Consider the following 20,723-nt stretch of genomic DNA (forward strand, 5'->3'; position numbering starts at 1 on the left):
TTTTTCAAGAAGATTAATAGCAAATCTTGTTGAACTACTAAAAAATATAGCAAACATGCTCAAGAAAGATACATAAATTAAATGGAATGTTGAAGCCAAACAATCTTTTGGTCTAGTCAAGCATGCATTAACAAGAGCTCCAGTTTTAATCAATCCAGATTTCACTAAACATTTTATTATCTTTTCTTTTGCATCTGAACATGCTATTGTCATTGTGTTATTATAAAAAGACAATGAAGGACATGAAAAACCAATAGCATTCTTTAGCAAAGCAATGAGAGATGCTTATTTAAAATACAATATCATGGAAAAACATGCATTTTCTCTAGTCAAAGCAATAAAAGATTTCAGGGTTTACATTTTACATTTTCATATCATTACTTATGTGCCTAATGTAGTTGTCAAAGATATTCTCACACAAAATGACCTGATGGGAAGAGAGGCAAATGGATAGTTGTGATTCTCGAATATGGTATAGAAATTAATCCCACCAAGTTGGTCAAAGGACAGGGTTTAGCCAAATTTATGGTTGAATCAAATTTCAATGCATTAGATATCAACATGGTATTTTCTCTGGACGATCTTGAGGAACTGGTGTCTCCACCAATAGACGAAGCATATCTAAATTCCCCCTAGTGTACAGACTTTTTATATGTTCTATTCAATTTAAATTATCCTCCTGGATTATCCAAAACAAAGGCTAGATTTCTTAAATTAAAAGTAGTCAAATTTTGCGTTGTTGATAATACATTGTATTGGAAAGATGCTGGAGGTTCTTACTCTATGTATTTAGGATTTAGCTTTATTTCCAATGCTTTAATGTCTTAGGCTAGATAAAATAATGAAAGAAATCTATCACTTGATTGTTTGGTTGTTTGTTTGTTTGGTTGGGGTATATCATATTTGAATCCTTTCCATTGGGCTATGGAGTCAAACGTTGGGTGGTAACATCAATTTTCCAGAGTGTTTACAAGGCAAGCTAACTGTCTTTACTGGATCGAAAAGCAGAGTGAGAAATGAGATGACAGAAAAGTAATATTAGTAATGATTAAAAAGTAGTTAAGTATTTTTAATCATACATTAGAGGAAAACATTTAGATTATAAACACAAATAGAAATAAATTTCTCCAACAACATATCTTAAACTATAATTTCTACTTTACAATAAGGCTTAATGATGGATAAATGAATAAAACATAGATATGTTCAACACAAAAAGGAAGACATCACCAGGTCAAAACAGATCAAGTATCTTGCAAACAGTCCTTTTTATTGATGCTCTAGCTCAAAATTACAGTGCTCCAAAGAGAAAAGATCATTCAAATGACTTGGGTCCAACCCTTTAATACTTCCAATGCATGAAGTATTTAACAAAAACTTACAATTGTTTCCTTATACACTTGACAATCTGTTATTAATTACACTAAAACAAAATCAACTAGTGTAACCATTAAGTGGCCATGCTGAGAAAACTGGGACATCTGGTCCTCTTTCTTACGGATGACATTGCTTGAGAAATCAATTTAACTATAGTGGCCCTGCTGACGTGGTTGGTGCTGAAGTCAAATCTATGTTTTCACTTCAATAATCCTTGTCTCATTCTTCTTGATAATCACACAGATCACTCCACGCTTCTTCATCTAGAATCTTGATCTTCATTAGCCTCCTATATATTTCATCAGCTTCAGCTTTGACTACAAAAATATGCTCCAATTCATGTTCAATGTAGATCTGATTGTTGATAGCTTCTAGCAAATGCCTTTCCTGTTATGCTGCCTTCGATATTGGAAATATTTGCGGCATCCGTGGCTATGCCTTGGAGTCTCTTGACATAGTCCTCTCTGGCCATGAGTTTTTCATTTCTGAGAAATAGAGAGGGGAGACCTTTTTGATTTAAAGGCTGAATTCTGTTGAAGAACCTGTTCACTGTCAGCTCAAAATTTTGACATTTTTCTTCTACCTGTACATTCAAGCTCTTCTTAGTCAGCACCTTCTTCACCTGAAGTATAGTCTCTGCCCTGTCTGCTACTCCTAGTTCTTCCATCTCATACCTGTTTCTTGAATTTATAAATTTGATTATCCTATTGGCTATTGTTGGCATGTCTCCCATCTCTTCATTTGTAGCTAAAATATCTTATTTATCTTTCTCAACTAATTCTTTCTGTTCAAAGATAATTTGGATGTTGGGCCAAATTTCATTCATACCATTGATTATGTTATTCCAAATAATCTCCTTAACTCTTCCTAGAGTGTTCCCAATATATGATTCTTTCTCTGATTTTTGCAACCTTTCAATTAAGGTCCTTGCCCTCTGCATCTCTACTGAGTGTTCACTTTCAGCTCTTTTGATTTGGTCCTGCAAAACATTAACTTGGGTTTCTAATATTTTAATCTCCTTAGTCTAAAGATTCATGCCCTCCATGGATCTGGCTAGCTGTTCTGTACTTCTTCCTGTCCCTGTAGCAACAATTGCTGGTGTGGCTGTAGGAAGAGCTAAGAGAGGAAGAGCTTCCATAGTAGTGTTGGCCATCTGTGCTGCCTTATCTTTCTCTTGTATCATTTTCTCCATCTCTTCTTCCATTTTTTTAATTTGGAGGGATTGTTATATTATTAACTTCATCATTTAGGCCTTCTGATTCTCTGTTTCCTCTATCTCTTTGGTAAAGGGACAATGTGTTGTACGAATTTTGGGTTGTTTCTTCAAAGCTGCTATATCCAACTCCTTTTTCTTGATTACTTATTTTTATTCTTTTACATCTGAAGGATCATACCCAACTCTCACTACTAAGTCTTCCAAAGACTTAATTATGTTGTCCTTTGACTGAGATGAAATATTTTCCATCTTTAGCTGAGATTGAGCATTTGACAAGGCCACCTGCATTTTAAACAAACTCATGGATGTACTGGTTAGAGTAGAGGAAATCATTTCACCTGTTTGTTTGTGCATTTCCAACTGATCAATAGGATGAATGTTCTTGACATCAAATTCAAAAGAAGTCTGTTTGTAATCGGATGGAGTTTTAGATTTTTCTCTCTGTGCCTCCAAGAATGCCATATGCATTTTTCCTTTTTCTGAATCGAAAGCTAAGAGAAATCTACCTTGATAAGTTGCACTTATTTCGAAAATTGAGCATAAGTGCTCTTTTTCAACATCTCATACCTGATCTTTATTTCTCTGAAGGTGTCCAAGATGTTCTCCTTCTTTTCTCTAGTTACATTTGTAGATGAGGAAACTTGAAGAGGCTGCTACCTTTCTGAAATTAGAGTGTTAGGAAAAGATTGGCCTCCAATTGGGGATGAGTCTGGAATGTCAATGAGAATGATGACTATTTGTTACAGTGATTCTTTGCCTATGTCCATGTGTCTCCTGGCCATTTTTCTAAATTTTAGTTTGAATTTAGTCTCTGATCACTAGTCCTCTCTTGATATTTTCCTTGTTGTTCCCTCTTATTGTTCCTTGCCTTTGTCTGACCTATCTTATGTTCTCTTCCTTTCTTATTGTCTTGGGGTTTGTACACTTGAGGAAGATATTAATTGTTTCTCAGCCTCTTGTAGTCTATCTGACATCCACTCAATCTGGTTAATGTATTTTTCAATTTTAGGCCTTTGAGTGTGAATATAGGTTTTTGACTTGTTCTCCACCCTTTTCTTGGAGATGATGCCCCATGGATCATAGGACCATGTAAAACTGTGGCTGAATTTCATTTCCTTCAATCTCTTATCTGCCTCTTCCCCTGCTGCTCTACTATTACAAATGAAAGGACCAATCTGGGATTTGATCCTAAATTGTGACTTTTTCTTGGCTTATACAAAATGCACTTCATCTGCATTGATCATTTGTTTGATGTATTCAAGTGAAAAGATCCTCATGGGGAGGAAATTTGGCATATTATAAGGAGCCAAATCACAACCATATACTATTCATTCAGTGTAATTTTGGTATGAGAACGAATCACCTGTTCTTGCTTGGTCTGTCAATTGCATAATCCTTCTAATTTCTTCATTAATTCTGGGTTCTGTAGTCCCACTTAGGAGGCTCATTGCTAGGTGAAGAAACATTTCTACACATGTCTTGTCGCTGAAGACCTTTTGGTCCTTCATCACTAATGTTTTCCAGAAAATAATAGATTGGGGTTCACCTTCCTCATTCAACTTGCTCATTGAAAATTGGAACTTGTCTGCCTGAAAAAAACAAACATATATACCAAAATTGAGGAATATTAAAACACTTCCTCAATGAAGAAATTAACAAACTTCTTATCAATAGCATCTGCTAGAAATTGAATGAAATTGAAAAGGAGAGAGAGATTGGATTCTATTGATAAAATAGAAAAAAAACTTATGATAGCTTCATCAAGCTACTAATATGAATAATAGCCAAGTAAATAAGAAAGAACAATGACAATGTGTCTGGTTCTGTCAGGGAAAACAGAGGAGGAATAAGGAGGATTCTTGTTTGGTAGAGGTGTTTGCTCAGTCATGAAGAGTTCTAAGGTTTTAGCTCTCTTAGAAAAATCTATTTTCTGATACATTTCAGTGAGAATCTCATGGGAAAAGGGAGTATTTCCTTCAATAACAGGAGCCTGCATCATCTGCATAATAGACTTGGCATCTATAGTAAACAATATATGTCCTGTTGGGGCCATCACTGCCCTTTGTTATGGATTGTAGCATGAGTGGAATTTTCTAATTAATTCTGGGAAACTATGGGCTTTAGGGAAGATATAGAAAGGTAAATTAGTGTCCCATAGGCCTATGTCATCCACTTCATCGACAAATTTATCCTCCCACCAGTAGTAGATGTCAAATAAATCAAACTCTAAGAGTGTTTCATGTATCTTAAAATCCCTGTCTGCAAGTGGTATGCAATCCAAATCCAATGGTGGGTGCACCATTGGATTAAACACCTCCTGTTCCTTTTTCTTTTCTGCCATGGTTGTTTTCTGTAAAACCTTTGAAAACTGAACTATGTTGAATTTGTAACAAAAAGGGATAACAAGAAATGGGAATTCAGAGAAGGAGAAAGAAAAGAAATAAACCAAAAGTGGGGTTCAAGAAAGGGAATGTATGATCACTGTGGAAAAGTAGATCTTTTTGCAACTGTACTGATGTATGAGCGTGTTCACTGCTTTCACTGTGTATGCCTAGATGAATTTGAATTCACCTGTGAATGAAGAGAGCATGTTAAAATTTGTAAATGGTGTGAAATGGTGATTTTGTAGCTTTGGGTTGTTCCCATTGGATTGGCCTGACTTGACGAGGGTCCATTGGCTAACGGTCCAGCAAATTCAATGCACAACGATGGGAATGGAGGTGATAGGTGGATGGGACGGGATGGCGTTGTGAGGTGGTGGGAGTCGTAAATAGTCACAATGGGAGATTGGTTTGGTTAAAGGCATAAACCACTTTTTGGGGGGGTCCCTGGGAGTGGTAAGCAAAATGATTGGGGGGGGTGCGAAATCTTCAGAGTGTGACATGTCAGTGGTTTGAAACTACTGATTTCAGATGCCACCCCTTGGGATTAACTGTCTGAGGGTGAGGGGGGGCTGGAAAATCATGTGGGTTGTCAGATGATATGGAATAAGTGGAGATTAGGTGAGAGATGGGGGCAGGTAAGGTTGGATGTGACGAGTAAGTGATTGGTGGGGTAGGGAAATACTTAAGGGGGCAGACTATAGGATATAGGGGTATAGAATAATATTAGGAAGCATAAAAAAAACTCCTTCCCCTTTTTATTTCTTTTCCCTACCTTAGGAAAAACATTGAGATATGTCACCACAAAAAGAATTTTTCGGGTTTTTTTCCCTTTGCATTTTTCTCAATTCTACCTACCGTTATTTTTCTAATCCAACATATTTCTTTTTGCTTTTGCAGGGTGCATTTGGACTTATGGACCCTTTCACTTTTTCTTTCATTTCTAGCCTACTCTATCACTTATTTCTCCCATTGGTCCAGATTAAACAGTTGAACCAATTTTATCTCTACCTAGCTACTGGTTTGCCAAGATTAAATTGTTTAGCAGATTTTTATTTTCTACCCTACCAACAGAAATTGAAATTTTTTCAATCATGCTGAGACTATATGATTTGAACAACATTTGGAGTTTTATTTTTCTTCTTATTTTTTCTCTTTTGTTCTTTTTCTTCCTTTTTATATACCCTCTTTTCATTTCTTTTCTTCTCTTTTTTTTGTGAAATGAATTGAATATTGAAATCTGTGACAATTTGAAATATGCAAACTGTGAAATACTCAATCACCTTGAGATCTTATAAGTTATAGAACCCTAATAGTGGCTCTAGCTGGGGATGCCACTTCTCAACTTGAAGTGTCAAGAACACATGACCAATAGCCTTGGATCCTTCAAATGTGCATTATCTTTAATTTGATTTTTGTTTTTTAAAATGAATAATCCAACTAAAAATCTGACATACTGTGATATTTGCAATGAAGTGAGGAAATCTGTGTACTCAAGAAAAGTAATGTTTCATCATCTTGCCATGGATAGGACCTCCTATTAATTTTGTTCCATCTAAAAAATGCATTATTCCCTGTGAAAGCTGAAATAATATATGGACCCTTCCAAATATTTTCAAATTTACCATGTTTCCCTTTGTATTCTCTTATTGAGTCCCATTTTAGCACATCATCTCTGAGGTTGAAATCATCACCTTTGGTTCTTTTATAAAAATTATTCTTTATGTTTTCCTGGACAACCAAAGTTCTATTATATACCTCTTCTCTGGACTGCTGCAATTGAATTATCTGATATATCCTTCTTTGTATATCATTTGGTTCACTTTGTACCTCCTGAATGATCTTCGTGACTGGAACTCCTATGGAAGAAGGGAAAACTACATGTATTTGACGCAGGAAAAACCCTGCAAAACCCAGGATCTCCCCAATACTATGCATATAAAAATGCATCTCAAATAATTGCCCAAATAAAATTTCAATGTCTCGCAAATTCACACACTATCATTCGCGGAAGCTCCTCAATCATATGGTTCAAAACCATTTTCCCAACAATCTACCTTTTATGTGATTGAACCCAAACTTCACATAGTATTAAAAACCTTGATAAAAGGCTTTAACCAACCACTAGTTTCATTGCTTAAATTCCAGGCTTTTATGATTAAACCCCAATGCTTATCATGACATGAGAATGGTTCAATAACACTTATAATCCATATATCCGCCATACATAATTAAAATCCCCTTCATGCTTATTCGAATTAACATTCAAATTTTACACCTTAACCCCAACAATTATATGTGTATAGCTGCACTCCCAGATCTGGCCGATTGGAAGGCTCAGATCAAGTCACGATATCGGCGGTCAGCAATGCAGGCTTTTAACTATTTGCACTTTCCACAATTCCGATGCGATATTGCTATCGCTATCGGCAGCTCGCAATGTCCCCTTTTTATATATATATGGGTTTCGCTCTGATGCCTCGATGCGATGTTAATCGGTGATCGCTAGTCGCGGTGGTTGGACGTCGCTTCCCGTAAACGATGCGATATCCGCCGGACCCGATATCACTTCAAAACATCCTCTATAATATTTCGTGTCCACTTCCCTTATGATTCATTTTCAAATTCTGCTATGGCAATTACAAAAACTCAGATTTATATTCAAAAGCCAATTACTAACAACAACATACCTCCCATGAATTCAACAGCGCTTTCTCTTCTACCCAATTTCCACAGTGTTTTCTCTGCATTCGATTTTAAACGTCTACGTGTCGATTGTCCCATTTTTCTAAGCCAGAACTTGGCGCTTTAACGAGAATTAAGTTGCTGTGAGATGTAAGTCGATCTCTGCCTTCAATTTAGTTTCACGCTGTATATCACACAATTCCACCTCGATTTCTTTAACGCCTTCTTGCCAGATTGCAATTCTTCAGTGCTTACGATTTTACCAAACAATTCCAGGTGTTAATTCACTGTATAATGCTCATAAACAGAAATCGAACCTACGAATCCTGTCTTCTCTGTTGTGAATCGATTGCACAGAAATCGATTCATCAATCCCATACAACGCTGTCATTTAATTTTAAATGTGTTTTTGCTCGTTCCGTGCAATTCAACCAGTTCATAAATTTCAAATGCCTTTCTTCAACATATGCAGACAAAATCGATATAAATCTATACTCATTTACAATCAAAGCTTACAATCTCTTAATACAAAAATCGCTCATCTTGTCCAAGATTGGAAACGCACTTTGATTTAAGATTTCTTTCATAGATACACAACAGTTAACATTGTTCATTACAGTTCTTCTTATAACCAGCAACATACATCAATCAATCGATATTGAATTCTTCTCATACACAACTAAGGAAGAAGGCATAAACTTCAGAAATCCAATGTTGAATTAATGCACAAAATTACTTACAAACTCTTGATTTGGCCAGATATTCGAGATCTATGGCCCTTTACAATTGCCTGAAGGCTTACAAACTTTGACTGTCCAAGCCTCACCTTCTCCTCTCTATTCTATTCTACCTACTCTAATTTGCCTTTGAGGCTCATAAATTTATACAAATTGAATTGAACCAATTTAGGTTCAAATCCCTTTAATCACTCAACAAAGTCCTCAAATATCTCAACACCCCTACAATCTAGATTTTATCCCTAAAATCTTGAAACTAAATCTAACTTAGGCTCCATCATTAATTCTTAATTATCTCAAGGCTAATTCCTCTCATGTTTTCCAACTATTTGGAAACATTACAAATCCTCTCATATAATTAATTAAAAATATAATTAATCACTCAAAATCTCATAAATATTTACATAAAATTAATAATTTCTCAAAAACATGAAACCCCTAGATTTAAATAAAAATACAAAGTATTTTCCCGAGTCTATGCTCCTGCATCAGACTCCCAAGGTAGAAAATGATCATGATCTCCAGATCATGCGTTTTAAATCTTTGTCTGCCTGGATCCCACATTTTATTTTGCAAGTTATCATCAATTTCTGCTGTCGTATGTTGCTTTTCTCCAGGTCTCCATATCTTATGCTGTCTTGCTCCACTTGCTGTACTTTCACAACCTGTCTCCATCTTCATTTTGTTGCTGCTGCTTCTTCTCTTTCTTGCTGATGTCTTCCTCTGAGACACTTTCAACATGATTTTTCTGATTAATTCAATTTCTTGGTCCAATAAATCTCCAGGCTGCTGATTTCTTGTTGCCCACTGAGCTAAGACGGCTTGCTCAGTTCTTACTCGTTCAATTTTTACTTCTATACTTGCTCCTGTTCTTACTTGTTCAGTCTTCACCGCCACCCAATCATCCATGCCCTCTTGTTTTCTGAAGCAGAAAACTTCTTCTCTGTCTTCTCCTATCAGCAACTTATTGCACTGATACGTGTACTCCTTTTTGCTATCTTCATCACTCTGCATCTGCAATTCCCAATTCTGGAACTGAGATTCTTCCTGTACTGAATTTTGACTATCCAGCAACATAACGTCCTCATCCCATGGATTAGAAATTTCCATAAAATTCTCGTGTTCCTTCATTTGACTACTCAACTAAGTCAAATGTTCCTCAGCACCTGCAACAATACCTACATTCACAAAACACTTATTAAAATAAAATTCATAAGGCATCAGTGCCTTACTTCCCTCTGCTAGCACCTCAGTATGATGTTCTAAATTCTCCCTCTCAATCAGCACATCAGTATGCTGATTCTCTCTTCCCAAAGAATTCTCTGAAGAACTCTCAAGACTATCAACCAGTCTTCCTCTCATACCATCTATTTCCATGATGTCTTTCTGTTCTCCTTCACTATAATGAACTCTACCTTCTACTGCAATCTTTTTATCATACTTTGAATTTACCAACAAGTATTCCAACAATGCAATTTCTCTGTGGCATTGATGAAGCATATCATCATCATGTATCATCTTTGCATTCATGCACAAATCTTCAATTTGAAAATCACAAAGTTCAACAGTCTCAACTGTTGGTTTATATGCCAGCTCTTCAAGCTGATCCTCTTCCTCCTTCACAAGAACCACCTCTTGTACTGCAACAACTTCAAGTACAAATGCATCGCTGCTTTCTTCTTCCAAGTATTTATCTCCTGAAAGAGTCTTTTCCATACTTGTGACAGCTTCACAAGATTGCACATCCTCCTCCGTAAAACCTGTAATCACATCACAATTGTCAGCTATAAAAATACAAGAGTTCACATTATCCAGCTGATCTGGATCTGCCCAGTAACTCAAGAAATCATCAATGATCTCCTTTTCTGTTTCATCAATGGAAACCTCCACTTTCAACTCAACTGCTCTGAGTTCTTCACGTCTCAACTGTACATCCATCATCTGCTCGATCTTCTTCAGCTCCTCCGTTAACTGCATGTTTATCTGTTGATCTTTTTTCTGTTGTAGCCTCTTCCACTTCACTCTCTTCCTCATATTCCAACCATGTCTCTGGTCTTTCATATTCTCCTGCAACAACTTCATCAATAACTCAAGATGAACTGCTATCTCAGCTTTCTCTTTCTCATACTCTTCATCAGTCAACTGTTGTCTTATGCCATTTGCCTTGGCATTTTCTTTCTCCCTCATTCTACTGTGGCCTCTTTCTGAACCTCTGCTCTCTCCTTTATGACTTTCAATAGTCATCTCTTTCGCCATGAGTTTCTCACCCATGAGTTGCACCAAGCCTCTGCAACAGTAAACTCTCTGCTGCCACTTACCTCACCAATCCTTCCTCCAGATCTGGTCTTTTGGTAATCACCTGGTCCTCTACTGGAACCTTTTGAGCATTCTCCACTGCTCCTTCAGGCTTCTCTCATCTGCAACTTCCAAGAACACACTTGTCCTTTTCATTCAACCTCTGTTGAATCTTTAGGTTCTGCCACATTCACCTAGAATCCCTTACTGGACTCCTTCATCACTGCACTCTAGCTGTGATCTACTTCTTCCCACTGAGATTTCTTCACTATGCCTGTAAATCAAATTATCCAAGCATAACCTTTAAACCAGAGATAAATAATACCTGTCAGCTCACCTTTCAAGATCCTGTTGATCTTGTTTCACTTCCTCAACTGCACTGCATCTCTGTGCTGCAATATTCATCAGTTCCAAAATCTAACATTCATTCATCACATGCAATTAACTCAACTTAAAAACTTGAATCTTCAAATAGAGCTATTCCAGCTCTGATACCAAAAATGATGCAGGAAAAACCCTGCAAAACCCAGGATCTCCCCAATACTATGCATATAAAAATGCATCTCAAATAATTGCCCAAATAAAATTTCAATGTCTCGCAAATTCACACACTATCATTCGCGGAAGCTCCTCAATCATATGGTTCAAAACCATTTGCCCAGCAATCTACCTTTTATGTGATTGAACCCAAACTTCACATAGTATTAAAAACATTGATAAAAGGCTTTAACCAACCACTAGTTTCATTGCTTAAATTCCAGGCTTTTATGATTAAACCCCAATGCTTATCATGACATGAGAATGGTTCAATAACACTTATAATCCATATATCCGCCATACATAATTAAAATCCCCTTCATGCTTATTTGAATTAACATTCGAATTTTACACCTTAACCCCAACAATTATATATGTATCGCTGCACTCCCAGATCTGGCCGATTGGACGGCTCAGATCAAGTCATGATATCGGCGGTCGGCAATGCAAGCTTTTAACTATTTGCACTTTCCATAGTTCCAATGCGATATCGCTATCACTATCGGCAGCTCGCAATGTCCCCTTTTTATATATATATGGGTTTCGCTCTGATGCCTTGATGCGATGTCAATCGGCGATCGCTAGTCGCGGTGGTTGGACGTCGCTTCCCGTAAACGATGCGATATCTGCCGGACCCGATATCACTTCAAAACATCCTCTATAATATTTCGTGTTCGCTTCCCTTATGATTCATTTTCAAATTCTGCTATGGCAATTACAAAAACTCAGATTTATATTCAAAAGCCAATTACTAACAACAACATACCTCCCATGAATTCAACAGCGCTTTCTCTTCTACCCAATTTCCACAGTGTTTTCTCTGCATTCGATTTTAAACGTCTACGTGTCAATTGTCCCATTTTTCTAAGCCAGAACTTGGCGCTTTAACGAGAATTAAGCTGCTGTGAGATGTAAGTCGATCTCTACCTTCAATTTAGTTTCACGCTATATATCACACAATTCTACCTCGATTTCTTTAACGCCTTCTTGCCAGATTGCAATTCTTCAGTGCTTATGATTTTACCAAACAATTCCAGGTGTTAATTCACTGTATAATGCTCATAAACAGAAATCGAACCTGCAAATCCTGTCTTCTCTATTGTGAATCAATTGCATAGAAATCGATTCATCAATCCCATACAACGTTGTCATTTAATTTTAAATGTGTTTTTTCCCGTTCCATGCAATTCAACCAGTTCATAAATTTCAAATGCCTTTCTTCAACATATGCAGACAAAATCGATATAAATCTATACTCATTTACAATCAAAGCTTACAATCTCTTAATACAAAAATCGCTCATCTTGTCCAAGACTGGAAACGCACTTTGATTTAAGATTTCTTTCATAGATACACAACAATTAACATTGTTCATTACAGTTCTTCTTATAACCAGCAACATACATCAATCAATCGATATTGAATTCTTCTCATACACAACTCAGGAAGAAGGCATAAACTTCAGAAATCCAATGTTGTATTAATGCACAAAATTACTTACAAACTCTTGATTTGGCCAGATATTCGAGATCTATGGCCCTTTACAATTGCCCGAAGGCTTACAAACTTTGACTGTCCAAGCCTCACCTTCTCCTCTCTATTCTATTCTACCTACTCTAATTTGCCTTTGAGGCTCATAAATTTATACAAATTTAATTGAACCAATTTAGGTTCAAATCCCTTTAATCACTCGACAAAGTCCTCAAATATCTCAACACCCCTACAATCTAAATTTTATCCCTAAAATCTTGAAACTAAATCTAACTTAGGCTCCATCATTAATTCTTAATTATCTCAAGGCTAATTCCTCTCATGTTTTCCAATTATTTGGAAACATTACAAATCCTCTCATATAATTAATTAAAAATATAATTAATCACTCAAAATCTCATAAATATTTACATAAAATTAATAATTTCTCAAAAACATGAAACCTCTAGATTTAAACAAAAATACAAAGTATTTTCCCGAGTCTATGCTCCTGCATCAGTATTTCATAAAACAGTTGAAATGGGGACATGCCAATGGATTTCTTTGTAGTCAATCTATCATCCCATAATGCATAGATCAATTTGTTGTGCCATGACTTTTTATTGTCTTCTTGAATCTTCTTAATGATGTTTACCAAACTATTTTTGGAAGATTCAGCCAACCCATTACCTTGAGGGCAATAAGCTATTGAATGACCCAAATAAATATGGTACTTATGATAGAAATCCACCATCTTGTTTATTTGAAAGATGCAACCTATAAAAACATTTCTGAAGAAAATGTTAGTTCTCCCCAGCGAAGTCGCCACTATGTTATCACCCAGTAATTTCCCAAGGTTAAATAAGGAGATCAACAGGGTAATCACTAACCACTTTTAGGCTTAGGCTCTAGCCAACCTAACTCCAGAGAGGACTCTCTCATTATTATTTAGCTTTGTTTGTTGGGATTTTAGGCTAGTACTTATGATAGAAATCCACCATTTTGTTTTATTTGAATGACGGAGAGGATAAGTTTGAATGAAGAAATGTCCCTAGGGAGAACACACCTGTCCAACAGAACCGAAATCCAAACCATAGGAGAAACACTCCACAAATCAGACAAAGAGATCAAAGAGGCCCAGATCAACAAATTAGGCTGCCATTTCAAGAAAATTATGTTGATGAAGATATAAGTGTAGTTGAAGAAGTTGAGGAAAATCAGATTAATTTAATGGGAACAAATGAAGATAGTTCTGTTTTTCTTACACAAGAAGAACATGAATTGTTTTTATTAACTCAAACAGAACTGGAATCTGAAGAATCTGATGACTATAAACATGGATTTGAGAATGCTATCTTAGAAGTCCACAGACAATATAATCTCAGGAGCAAGAAAAACAATGATAACTCAAATAAAAAGGATTCTAATAACTCTGCCAAGAAAACTTTAGAGCCTGATCCCAAGAAGACAGCTGAAAGCTCTAAGAAAAATGAAAACAATCCAGAAAGGAGAAACATAGAAAATATTGCTAAGAAAACAATTGATGTCTCAACAAAAGCTGTCCAATCTGGAATGCCTACTACAAGTCAGCAAACAAAACTCATAACAAAGGTTGTGGCCAAAAGGACTGATTTCTCAAATTTGCTTAAAAATCAAGCACCCTTCAGTATTGAGAATGAAATTGCTAAACTCAAGATCTCTATTCCTCTTACTGAACTGGTAAACAAAAATATGTATAGGTCCCAGGTTCTAAAGGTACTCAACATAGGAGAAAACACTAATACAGTGAACTTGAATGATGACTAGCCTGAACTTTTGTTTGGACCAGAAGTTGATGGCAAGCCTCAAGAAGTGGGTGTTCCTCCATTTTATGTCAGCCTTAATATTCATGACAAGATCCTTCATCATGCCACGTTGGATTAAGGTGCATCACATAATCTCGTGCCAAAGTTTGTTATGGAAAAACTTGGACTTCAAATCACTAGACCAAACAAAGATCTATATTCATTTGCTTCCAGCAAGGTTAGATGTCTAGGTCTCATTAAAGACCTTTGTGTCATGCTAGCCTAGATACCAGTGAAAAGTATAGTTATGGATATAGTAGTAACAGACATTCCTCCTAAGTATGGTATGCTATTATCAAGATCTTGGGGAGATAAGTTACAAGGGACACTTCAAATGGATATGGCATATGCCATAATACCAGTATTTGGCCAAACAAGGAGACTTTATAGAGAAACCTTAATGAAATATATGGTGAGTAGCTAAGAAAGGCCATACAATTATCCCCTCTAGTTTTTCCATACTGATCTTGATTCTTTGATACTGTACAATGATTGAGGCATAGAAGCACATGTCAATCAGGAAGAAAATGATCTTAGTGAGGGACTTGACACTCAAACACCCATTATCCGATAGGACCCTGAAAAAAAACCTCTCTGGAATATGACTTTTGATGGCTCATGTGGTAAAACAGGGGTAGGAGCAGGAGTCTGGTTGTATAATTCAAAAACTAATCCGGTTGAAGGTCACTCTTATAAACTAATTTTTCTGTGCACAAACAACATAGCAGAATATGAGGCATTACTATTAGGCTTGAAATTGCTTAAAAAGTTAGGTGCCAAAATAATTTATGCCCAGGGACATTCTAAACTCATCATCAAACAAATTAAAGGACAATACTCTGTAAACAATCCTAGATTGAGAGAATACTAAAATATTGTGATTGATTTTCTCAAAAAAATTGAAGAGTATGACCTTGTTGTGATCCCTAGGCTCCAGAATGCCCTGGCCAATGGATTATCTTTTTCAGCCAGCTCTTGCAAATTACCTCATCCAAATAAGCAATACAGAATTGAAGTAAAACATTGTCCTGCAATGCCTCATAACATGAGATACCGGCAAGTTTTGGAAGTGATAAGCAGATTGAGAGTTTGCTACAATCAAAGGATGAATTTGAGGATAGTAATATAGATTTGGAATATGAAATAGATAGTCAAACTAAGGTACATGTCGATATAAAGAAACTTGTTGTTTCTGATGGGAAAATTTCTGTAAATAACACTGTACATAAAACTGAAATACATAAAGATCCAAAAAAAGAAGAATTTAAAGCACTACAACTCAAAAATAATGTTTTACCTAGAGGGCTTGCCCCTTTGTAAGAATCTTTTGACTTTAATTATGTTGCTAGAAAGCCAAAAATGGAACGAACAAGAACAAACATTGAGGAATGCAACATAGGAAGTGAATTGTACCCGAAAATCATAAAATTGTCAAAATCACTGCCTCTCATGGCTAAACAAAAGTATATAGCTTTGTTTAAAGAATTTTTAGATGTGTTTTCTTGGAGCTATGAGGATTTAAAAGCTTATGATAATATCATTATACAACATAAAATTCCAATCAGAGAGGACCCAAAACCATTCAAACATAAATTGTATAGGATAAACCCTGTCCTAATGCCTTTGGTGGAAAAGGAAATTAAGAAAATGTATGAGGCTAAGATCATAGTCCCAATTACATATTTTAAATGGGTATCCAATATTGTGCCCACAAGGAAGAAAACTGGTGAAATAATATTGTTCAGTGACTTTAGGAATTTAAATAAGGTTTCCCTTAAAGACAACTATCCATTCCCAAAGATGGATCACATACTACAAAGGGTAGTGGGTTCTAGCAGGATTTCCTTGTTAGATGGATTTTCAGGGTATAATCAAGTTTTGGTACATCCTGATGATCAAGATAAAACTTCTTTTCCTAGTCCTTGGGGAACTTTCATATATGTAAAAATGCGTTTTGGATTAATGAATGCAGGTGCTAATTTCCAAAGAGAAATGGACATTGCTTTTTTCGATGAAATTGGATATTTCATTGTGATTTATCTTGATGAAATCATTGTATTTTCAAAGACTGATGAAGAACATCTAGCACATCTAAGAAAATTATTTGAAAAATGCAGAAATTTTGGTATCTCCCTTAATCCCAAGAAAACATTGTTTGGTCTTGAAGAAGGAAAACTTTTAGGCCATATCATCTCCAAAGATGGAATCAGAATTGACCCCAGTAGGATTGAAGTATCCTTAAAATCAGTCATCCAAGAAACATGAAAGAACTTCAATCTTTTATTGGAAAAATAATTTTTTTGAGAAGATTTATACCAAATCTTGTTGAACTACTCAAAAATATAACAAACATGCTCAAGAAAGACACATAAATTAAATGGAATGTTGAAGCCAAACAATATTTTGATCTAGACAAGCATGCATTAACAAAAGCTCCAATTTTAATCAGCCCAGATTTCACTAAACATTTTGTTATCTTTTCTTTTCCATCTGAACATACTATTGTTGTTGTGCTATTACAAAAAGACAATTAAGGACATGAATAACCAATAGCATTCTTTAGCAAAGCAATGAGAGATGCTTATTTAAAATACAATATCATGGAAAACCATGCATTTTCTCTAGTCAAAGCAATAAAATATTTCCTTAGCCTTAGAGATGCAGAGGGAAAGGACCTTAATTGAAAGGCTGCAAAAATAAGAGAAGGAATCATCTATTGGGAACACTCTAGGAAGAGTTGAAGAGATTATTTGGAATAACATAATCAATGGCATGAATGAAATTTGGCCCAACATCCAAATTATCTTTGAACAGAAAGAATTAGTTGAGAAAGCTAAAGAAGCTATTTCAGCTACAAATGAAGAGCTGGGAGACATGCCAACAACAACCAATAGGATAATCAAATTTATAAATTCAAGAAACAGGTATGAGATGGAAGAACTAGGAGTAGCAGACAGGACAGAGACTATACTTCAGGTGAAGAAGGTGTTGACTAAGAAGAGCTTGAATGTACAACTAGAAGAAAAATGTCAAAATTTGGAGCTAACAGTGAACAGGTTCTTCAACAGAATTCAACCTTTAAATCAGAAAGGTCTCCCCTCTCTATTTCTCATAAATGAAAAACTCATGGCCAGAGAGGACTATGTCAAGAAACTCCAGGGCATAGCCACGGATGCTGCAAATCTTTCCAATATCAAAGGCAGCATAACAGGAAAGGCATTGCTAGAAGCTATCAACAATCAGATCTACATTGAACATGAATTGAAGCATATTTTTTTAGTCAAACCAACTTTTGCAAAATACACTGAAGCTGATGAAATATACAAGAGGCTAATGAAGATCAAGATTCTAGATGAAGAAGCATGGAGTGACCTGTGTGGTTATCAAGAAGAATGGGACAAGGATTATTGAAGTGAAAACATAGATCTGATTTTAGCACCAACCACGTCAGCAGGGCCACTATACTTAAATTGATTTCTCAAGCAATATCATTGATGAGCCCCAATTTTGGTACAATTTGGGCTCATTTTGGCCTATTCTACTTGCTCAAACCATTCATTTTTTATTGCTTATGCATGCATTTCTTAGTTTATTCATGTTGTTTGTAGGAAGAAGGGTAGGCACTCTATCTACGTGACTAATGCATTATGATTCTAGGTTTTGGCATTAAAAGGGAGCAAAAGACAACGAAAAAGGAGACAAGGAGACAATGTGGTGGCACTGCTGGCTTTTAGGAGAGGATGTCCACGGTCTTGGGGACATTCCTCGTGATTCCCACCAAGAACTCCAAGCTCCAATCCATCTCCCCTCCGAGCTTAGAAGCAGCCAGCTGTTCTACAGGAACAGCAGTTATAAACTGCTCTACAGGAACAGTAGTTACGACCGTCCTATAGGATCAGCAGTTAAACTCTAGTTGGACAGCCGAGCTCCTAAAATCAAGGACACTTGTTGGATCATCGTTTTTGTATAAGTATAGAGGCCTTAGCCTTGGATAGGTTGTTGAAACTCTCGTATTGCTATTGTAATTTTGGAGCACAACTCAGTTTTTGTTCCTTTTTGTAAGCCAATTTGGCATGATATCAGATTATGAATAAAGAAGGCAGATTCTGATCTAGTTCTGAGTTTTCTTAAGGAGACTATAGCTCTCAGGTTAGGGCCCAACCTAAGAGCCATAGATCCCCTCTGCTGTAGTGTTGTTTCCATTTCATTTCAGCACTTTGAGCTTTTCATTTGCACATGCAATTCGAATTACAGGTTGTTAAGTTGGTCTTTTTCATGAGTTAGATAGGAGTTGCTTATGGTGAATTTGTTTCCACTTGCGTAGTGTAGCAGAGGATAGGTATAATCGATTGGAGCTCCAACAAAAAGGTTGTTAAGGCTCACTGCCATCTCATTTGGGATTGGAGTGCAATCCATGACTAACCACCAAAAATACGCATTTCTTTATTCCATGATTGCTGCAGACACAGTCACGTTATGTTAGATGCTTCCACATGATTCACACCTGCACCACACTCCTTTACCACAGCTTCATGCACATTCTTCTTCGCGTTTCGATTGTTGTTCATTGAATTTATAAGCACAGGTAGTCTAAGTTAATGCATTTTCAGTTTGGTGATAGTCACAAGCATTTGTTCCATTTACACTGCTTTCTCTCGTTCCATTACTTCGTCCTCCATCTTGATCATGCATGCAAACACATCTTTGACCTCTGCTCCGCTCTGTTATCTCCCAAAGTCTTTCACTCCTCTCGTACTTCCATTCTCTAGCCCTTTTCGTTGACATAGCCCTCTATCTTCCAACCCACTCCCTACATTCACTCCCTATCCTATTCCTCCACTTCTACAGCCATCACCAGCCTCATTCCTACCTTACACATCTCCCCCTACCATTTCATCACTCCTCCATCACGCCAAACACTCCCGGTAGGTCATCTTGTAGCCGTTTGTAGACATCCTGTAGAAACCAGAGTATCCTGTAGGATCCCCTGCAGACTTCCTGTAGGAGGCCACTCACTCGGTTGCCGAGCTTCTGAATGTGAGGAACCTCTGTGGATGGATGCTAAGGATCCCTAGGGACCTCTCCTAGCCTCCCCAACCTGTCCCACGCTTTCCTTCCTTCTCCATCCCATCTGCACAATCAAACCCTAGTTAGCACAAAATCACAATCATTCCACACACTTAAGGGAAAAATACAAAAACATATCTTTCATTATGCAAGTAGTTTAGATCCATGCATTTGCACTTATTAGAGGTAACAGCAGCATTGGTAGAGGTTTCATTCACATTTTTTGCATTGTAGAGGTTAGACTAGTTAAATTAGGGTTTCCTAGGTTTACATGCTTTGATTTGCTTTCAGTCCATTTTGTCAAGTAGAGTAGTTTTCCTTTGAGAATAGCTTTCGTCCATCAATTAGCAAGCTTCTTCTGAGAGCCTATAGAAGTTGGCTTGAGCCCTAGCGGACTTGTGCCAGCTGACCAAGTGACAGCTGCGACAAGAGCTAGTACTTGTGCATATAGCACCGTCGCTTCCAAGTTTGTACGAACTACCGGGTTGATAAAATGAGAGACAGGAAGCCCCAGGAGTTGTAGCATTATTGCTACAATACTGGAGCTCACCATATTTTTGGCGCCTTTGCCGGGGAAGCGTCAGAGTATTAGTAATTGTTGCTTTTCTTCTACTTTCGTACTCTTACTTCTGCTCAGTAGTTTATTTCATTTCCATTCTGCAAAAGTAGCTTAGCATTTCCTGCTTTCCTAGATTAGCATTTCCTGCTTTCATAGATTAGCATTTCCTGCTTTCCTAGATTAGCATTTCCTGCTTTCATAGATTAGCATTTCCTGCTTTCCTAGACTAATATTTCTTGCTTTCCTAGAGTAATTTTTCTTCCTTTCCTAGATTAGATTTCCAATTCTGCAATTTCATTTGAGCAATATAGTTAGTTGTAGATCACTTTGTTTCAGTTTTGCAGGTACCAAAGAAAAAGCAAAAGCACTCAAGAAAGAAAAGTCCTTTCCATTTCATGCCTCGTAGGAACCGAGATAGATCAGGCAAATTCCTACCAAACACCCCCACCACATCACTGAGTCACCCTTCTCTCTTCTTTGGTGACAGTGACCCAGAGGAACCTATAGGTGAACATCCTGAGATATACCAAGACCCTATAGAAGAAGAAGAGTTAG

Source organism: Pinus tabuliformis, chromosome 9 (assembly GCF_031772625.1).
Source record: "Pinus tabuliformis cultivar Carrire ecotype Pingquan chromosome 9, CPIR1, whole genome shotgun sequence".
Lineage (NCBI taxonomy): Eukaryota > Viridiplantae > Streptophyta > Pinopsida > Pinales > Pinaceae > Pinus > Pinus tabuliformis.